Source organism: Indicator indicator, unplaced genomic scaffold (assembly GCF_027791375.1).
Source record: "Indicator indicator isolate 239-I01 unplaced genomic scaffold, UM_Iind_1.1 iindUn_scaffold_62, whole genome shotgun sequence".
NCBI classification, from domain to species: Eukaryota; Metazoa; Chordata; class Aves; order Piciformes; family Indicatoridae; genus Indicator; species Indicator indicator.
In genome coordinates this window covers 323,965-329,710 of record NW_026539193.1, presented here as the reverse complement: position 1 = coordinate 329,710, position 5,746 = coordinate 323,965, and positions in this window count along the sequence as shown.

Genomic DNA, 5,746 nt, shown 5'->3' with positions numbered 1-5,746 from the left:
ATCACTGATTCGGCCAACCGGGAAGGGTCAGTAAACTAACATTGCCGGGACGAATATGCACCTAGCCTTGTAAGCTACAAACACTCCCATAAAGAAAACCGAGCATACTTGTTCTTTTCATAGCATCCACTATGCCTAGCTTTGGCCTAAGTAAACGGACTCGCCAATACCTATCGAAGGGAGTTTCTTTGTGGGTTATGAAATCCTCTTAAGGGACCCCTCTCTCCCCCCCAAAAAAACGCCCCTAACGCAAGATCATAGTTTTCTACACCATTGACCAAACAGAGACAGCAAAACAGGCAGGCACATAATATTTATAAATAATAATAACAAAAAATAGGTTCCCCCCCCCTCAACAACAAGTGTGGTGAAAAAAAAAACTGGAGAGCACCAAAAAAGGAAAGAAAAAGTAACCTCTGGCCGGCGAATGCCACCTCTCCAAGTAACCGGGTAATAAATACCTGCCCACCACGGGCCCCAACGTAGTACGCTCACCTGGTAGGATATTAATATGCTACTACAGCCAAAAATTAATACTTGAGAAAACCCTCAGTTTCTTTTTAGTTAAAATTTAGCATGACCCCCATCCCACACATGCCCCCCCCCCTTTGAGACGCGCACCCTGATTGCCCCAACTCTTATATTTGGCCCAAAAGGCAAATAAATCTCATCATCCGATACAAATCAAAAAAACACCTTAGTCGTTGGCGGCCCACACTCCCCACAGTCTCGCCAGACGACCTTCGCCCTACAACTCCCATACCCACCGCACGTGGGTGGGTGGCTTTTGGCCAGGAGGCCCCCCCTTTTGGAAAAAGTTGTTTAAAGCTCACCCTCTCTAGGGAATATAATCCTGTAGGGCCTATCGAGGGCTTTTCGTTTCGTTCTTTAAAAGCCCTTGCAAACATCGATGACATATGCGGAAATACGCCAACATAAGAAATATCAATATCAATCATACCCCCACCTTACCATACCCCAAGCTTTAGTTCCAGCCCTAGTCCAACGCCCTAAAAAATACGATGTTTAATATATCCCACCACCCTCTCGACCAAGCGCTAAAAAAAACACCATATCCCCCTACCACACTCCCATTCTTCACACTGTCCTTGCGTCTCCCTTTCCTTCAAGAACTTCGCTGCGTCCCATCGTGGACTACAGTGCATTAGGTCGTTAAAAACTTTAGCCCTCACCAAAGGCGTTGGGCGTGGGAAGGGATCTCTCAACCATCCCTCCCCACATCCGCTTCCTTCTCCCACACCCCCCCGTCACGCTCGCCTTGGCCTAGGGGCGCATCCCACCCCTCCACCCCAGGACCCCACACCACCCACCCCTGCCACCACTTCACCTGGCCCTTTTGAACATCCCCGCCACGCCAGGCCGACCGGCGGCTCTTACAATTCCCCTCTGCCCTCCCCCTGGGCATTACAACCCTACTGCCCAGTGGTTACCCCACCACCTACCCAAAACCACCCCCAAAGCCCCCTCACATCCCTACGGGCAAAATTTGTTTTTTTTTCCCTCCCCCCAAATGCGCCAGTCCCACCACCAAACCCTACTCCCTAATCCTCCCCCTCCTTCACCAAGCTCAAAGCCATTGTCCCCCCCCCCCCCCCCACCCTCCCACCCCTCCTTAAATTCCCATCCCCGGGTTCCCCCCCCACCCCACCACTGCCTTACCCCCCCATCCCTTGCCCCAACAAAAAATCCACAACCCTCCCCCCAGACGGTTTTTCCTTGGAGTCCATACCATCCCCTTCAGGAATTGATAAATGAAGGCGTGATGCTGAGAAAATCCCTCACCTCCTGGAGACCTCCCCTTCCCTCCTTACCCCTCTTCGTTCCCAGGCCCTAACAGCTACCAAACCCCTTGTGGTGCCCCCAGCCTGTCCCACCCCCCACAGGGGTAGGTTTCTCCATGCATCTAAATACCCTCCGCCTTTTGAGAAATCAAATCCTTTGTTTAGGTGGTCCCCTCCTCTTACCCTAACTCTCAACCAACACCTCTCCCAAAGGTCCCCCACCTTTCCATGGTGCCCTTGCGGATGTTGGTGGCTAGACAGAGCCCAGGAAAAAAACCTCTGCCTTTGGTTGTATTCTTTTCAGCGTCTCCTCCACCGACCCTTGCGGAGGTCCGCTCTCGGCAGCCCCCCTCAAGATTGTCTTTCGCCCCCCCCCCCGCCCCACCCAAACCGCAGGCGGCGTACCCCTAGAGCAGACAGCCATGAGCCAGCAACAACGGCCCCCAACCAATATAGGGGAACCCCCTGACACGATAAATCCCCTCTCCCTGCGTCAGTTGCGACTTCACAGAGGAGCCCGAGAGGTTCCTGCTGCTATTCCCAGCTCAAACTCAGCATCTCCTTCCCCTGCTCCTCCCCCCCCCCTACTGGATTGGCCATCAGGACCTCAGTCACCCTAAACAAGCATCTGTTCCGCCCTGGGGCTATTGGCCCAGGCCAGGGACCACCAAATTTGCCCTTACCATTGCCTTAGACACGCACTCTCTCGCCGCGGAAGACTTGAATTTTCATTACACATCCGATTCTTGTTCACTCTGACCTGCGGTTTCATTCCACCAACGCCCACTCTTTTGGCTAACAACATCCACCCCCGCAACCCTCCCCAGTACCAGAACACTATCTTGCCGTACAACAAAATTATCCTCTCATAGGACCACCCACTCCCCGCATAATGAAGCCTTTTTTTAATATAGCCCCCTAATTTAATTGCCATTTTAAAAACCTTTTCCTTTTCTCACTCTCTATCGCGTGACTCTTTTTAACATAACCCAATGGATAAAAAAAAATGCCCACATCTGCGGCTTGGCAAGGTACAACCCTCCCAACTACCCCCCTTCTGAACCGACCTCCTAAGAAAAAGATTCCCACCCCCCCTATGGAGGAGAGACCTCCAAACTTCCTGCCCCCAAGCTCCCCATAGCCTCTTCCCTCCAGCCCCCGTGCCCACCCCCCAGGCTTCATGCTGGGAGGAAACTGGGCCTTAGCAGTAGCCCTTTCTCCTCTCCCACCATAATAAAGAACTCTAAATCCCAACAACCTTTCCTTGGCTCCCCAGCCCTGGGTCCTCAGGGGAAAAAACATTTGAATTCTCTCACGTCCTTTTTTTAAATTCCGGTCCCCTTTCTATTTCTTGTTGGGAAAATCCCAGAGCCGCATGCCAATGGGGCGACTGTATGTCCTCCTTTAACCAAGAGCTGATCTAACTCTCCCCTTTTTATGTTTCTTGGGTCCCACCAAACAACCCCACCCAGGCCGCCGAAAGCCCACCAAGTCCTTGGCACGGGCGTAGACAAGGTAAATCGGCTCGTGCGCCCTCTGTCAAAGCCCCTGGAACGTTGGGGGGGGCGAATACAAAAGATGGCCTTCTGACCCCCGCCCCTGCCCCCCCCCACCCTCCTCCCGCCCCCCCGGTGGGGGGTCAAATAAACACTGTACTCCCAACCGCTAATTGCTTCGTTTTTCATCCGTTTGTACATTCCCCCAAACCCTAAATACCCCCTTCCCCCCCTTCCCCACCCCTGGACGTGTCTCCTGGCCAAGAGCAAGAAAGCAACACAGAAGAAGAAGCCAGGAAAAAGCCTGACGGTCGTCCGGTGGTTTGGTGAGTTTACTTCTGACACTTGCCCATTGTCAACACCCCACCATTGCCCAAAAACCCAGCCCAACACCCCCCTACCATCCCCCTGCGCGCGAGGCCCTACGCGTCTGGGAAGGACGATACTAGCCAGCTGTCCGGGCCCCCACCCTCACATCCTTGACCACTTTTGGCCAAGACGGGGGAAGTCACAGCCAACGCCACGCTGGTACCCACGCCCCTCCCCCCCTCCCCCCCCCTCACCCCCTGCGGTGGGGCCGGGAAACCCCACCATTCTGCACCACCTCCCCCACCCCCCCCCCACCTCGGCGGGCGATGCTCTTAACCTCTAAATTAGACTGTAGAAGGCTTTGCTAAGCGAGCGTCTACGACATCTCCTTAGCCCATACAGTGAAGCTAACCCAACCAGCCTAATTCCATCGACGCCCAAGCCCTTTTGTCGCCCCTCCGGGCTATCCCCCTCCCCTTGTCACATGGAAAATGCCCGTGTTGAAACTGTGTTAGCCTCTTCTCTGTGCTCCCGCCTCTTGACTAGCCAAACAAGCTATTCTGTGTCCTGCCTCAACCCCCTTCCTACCGCTTCTCCCCCATTTGCTCCACCTTCCCCCTCAAACTGAGGGTGCAAAGCCCCCAGCTCCCTCCCCCCCCCCGCACCCCAACCCTGACTTCACAGGGCGTAAATATCCTCCAAACGTCTAAGCCACAAACGCTTTCTACCCCTAACCATTACCCGACCCTCTCCCATCTCCCACCACACTATTCATCCCCCAGACTCTTTGTACAGCCCCCCACTCTCCCCCTATAGTGAAACACCATCCCAAAGGTGGCCCTCCGATCCTAATAGTGGGGGGATATTAAACCTATCATATGGCGCCCTCTCTTAACCTGCCCCCTATCCTCCCTTGGTCTTACACAAAACCCTACTTCATACCCTAACAGGAAAACGTGCTTTTGGCCTGCCGACAACCAAAGCACCTTTCCTAAAGCCAATGGCCCACCCTTCTCGTGGTGGGGGGGTTCTTTCCCCACCCCCCCCCCCCCCACCCCCCCCACAACACCCCCCCCTGAAGGGTGAACTTCTAAAGTGAACACAGAGGTGGAGGCATGCCCCCATACCCCAGAAGGCAAGGGGAGGTCGTTTTCTTTTACCCCCCTCCCCCGCCACCCCTGCGCTTCGTGACCCCCCCCCCCCCTGACGGCCCTCTCTCAAAAATCCCCTGGAGCTATCCAGCCAGTCTGCCACCACCCCCCATCCCCAGCGCCCATTTCTTTAACTGCCTTCCCTTTCCTCCTTCCTTCTCTCCGATCCCTATTTTACCTTCTCCTCAGGGGCTCCCCCCCCCCTCAGTGTCAAGTAGAAAGAAAACCAAAAGGAAAGACCCCCATCTCTTTCGCCCTGGGAGACAGTCAGCCCCCAAAGGACAGCCCTGTCAAAGGCTGCCTTGTAGCGGAAACCCCCCTTGAAGCCCTACCCCTCTGTGGCCAGGAAAAGGAGAAGCTGCCTCCATAGCAGCCCCTAGCGGGCCCTTTCGCCCTTCGGCCTCTGAGAACGAGCGAAGCAAAGAGGGGACCCTAGCGAAGCAAGGGGAAATCCTTCCACTATTAATGCCCCCCCCTCCCCGCCGCCACTAGCATCCTCCCCGTGAAAGGGGTCGCGGACGGCTCACCCATGATGAATGGCGGGCCCCCTGGGAAGGCTGGTGGCGGCTCTCCACACCCCATCCCACTCCCCCCGGGACGGGTCTTTTTTGGGTTTACCTTCCCGCCCAGCAAGGGTAATAGTCTTTCCACGCCCAAACAGCGCACTGGAGCACAACACCGCATCCTTGCGCGCCAATCGGCGTCTTCTTCCTTCGGTCGGCCCCCATCCCCGGTCGGCGGTTGCGCGGCCTCGCGTCCTTCGGCCGGCGGTTATGGTCTCGGGCACCACTCCCCATCGAAGCCCCCTCTAATAAAACAAAGCACCTCCCCCCTCCTTCCTCCAAACCAACCTCCAACAACTCTGTGACCAATATTTACCTCTCCCCCAAAGCGCACCCAACCCCCGCTCCAGCCTGCCATGCGGAAAATCTGCTGGCCCCTTTCTTACACGCCCTTTTTCTTCCAAACGCCCAAAAATTCAGCCGAG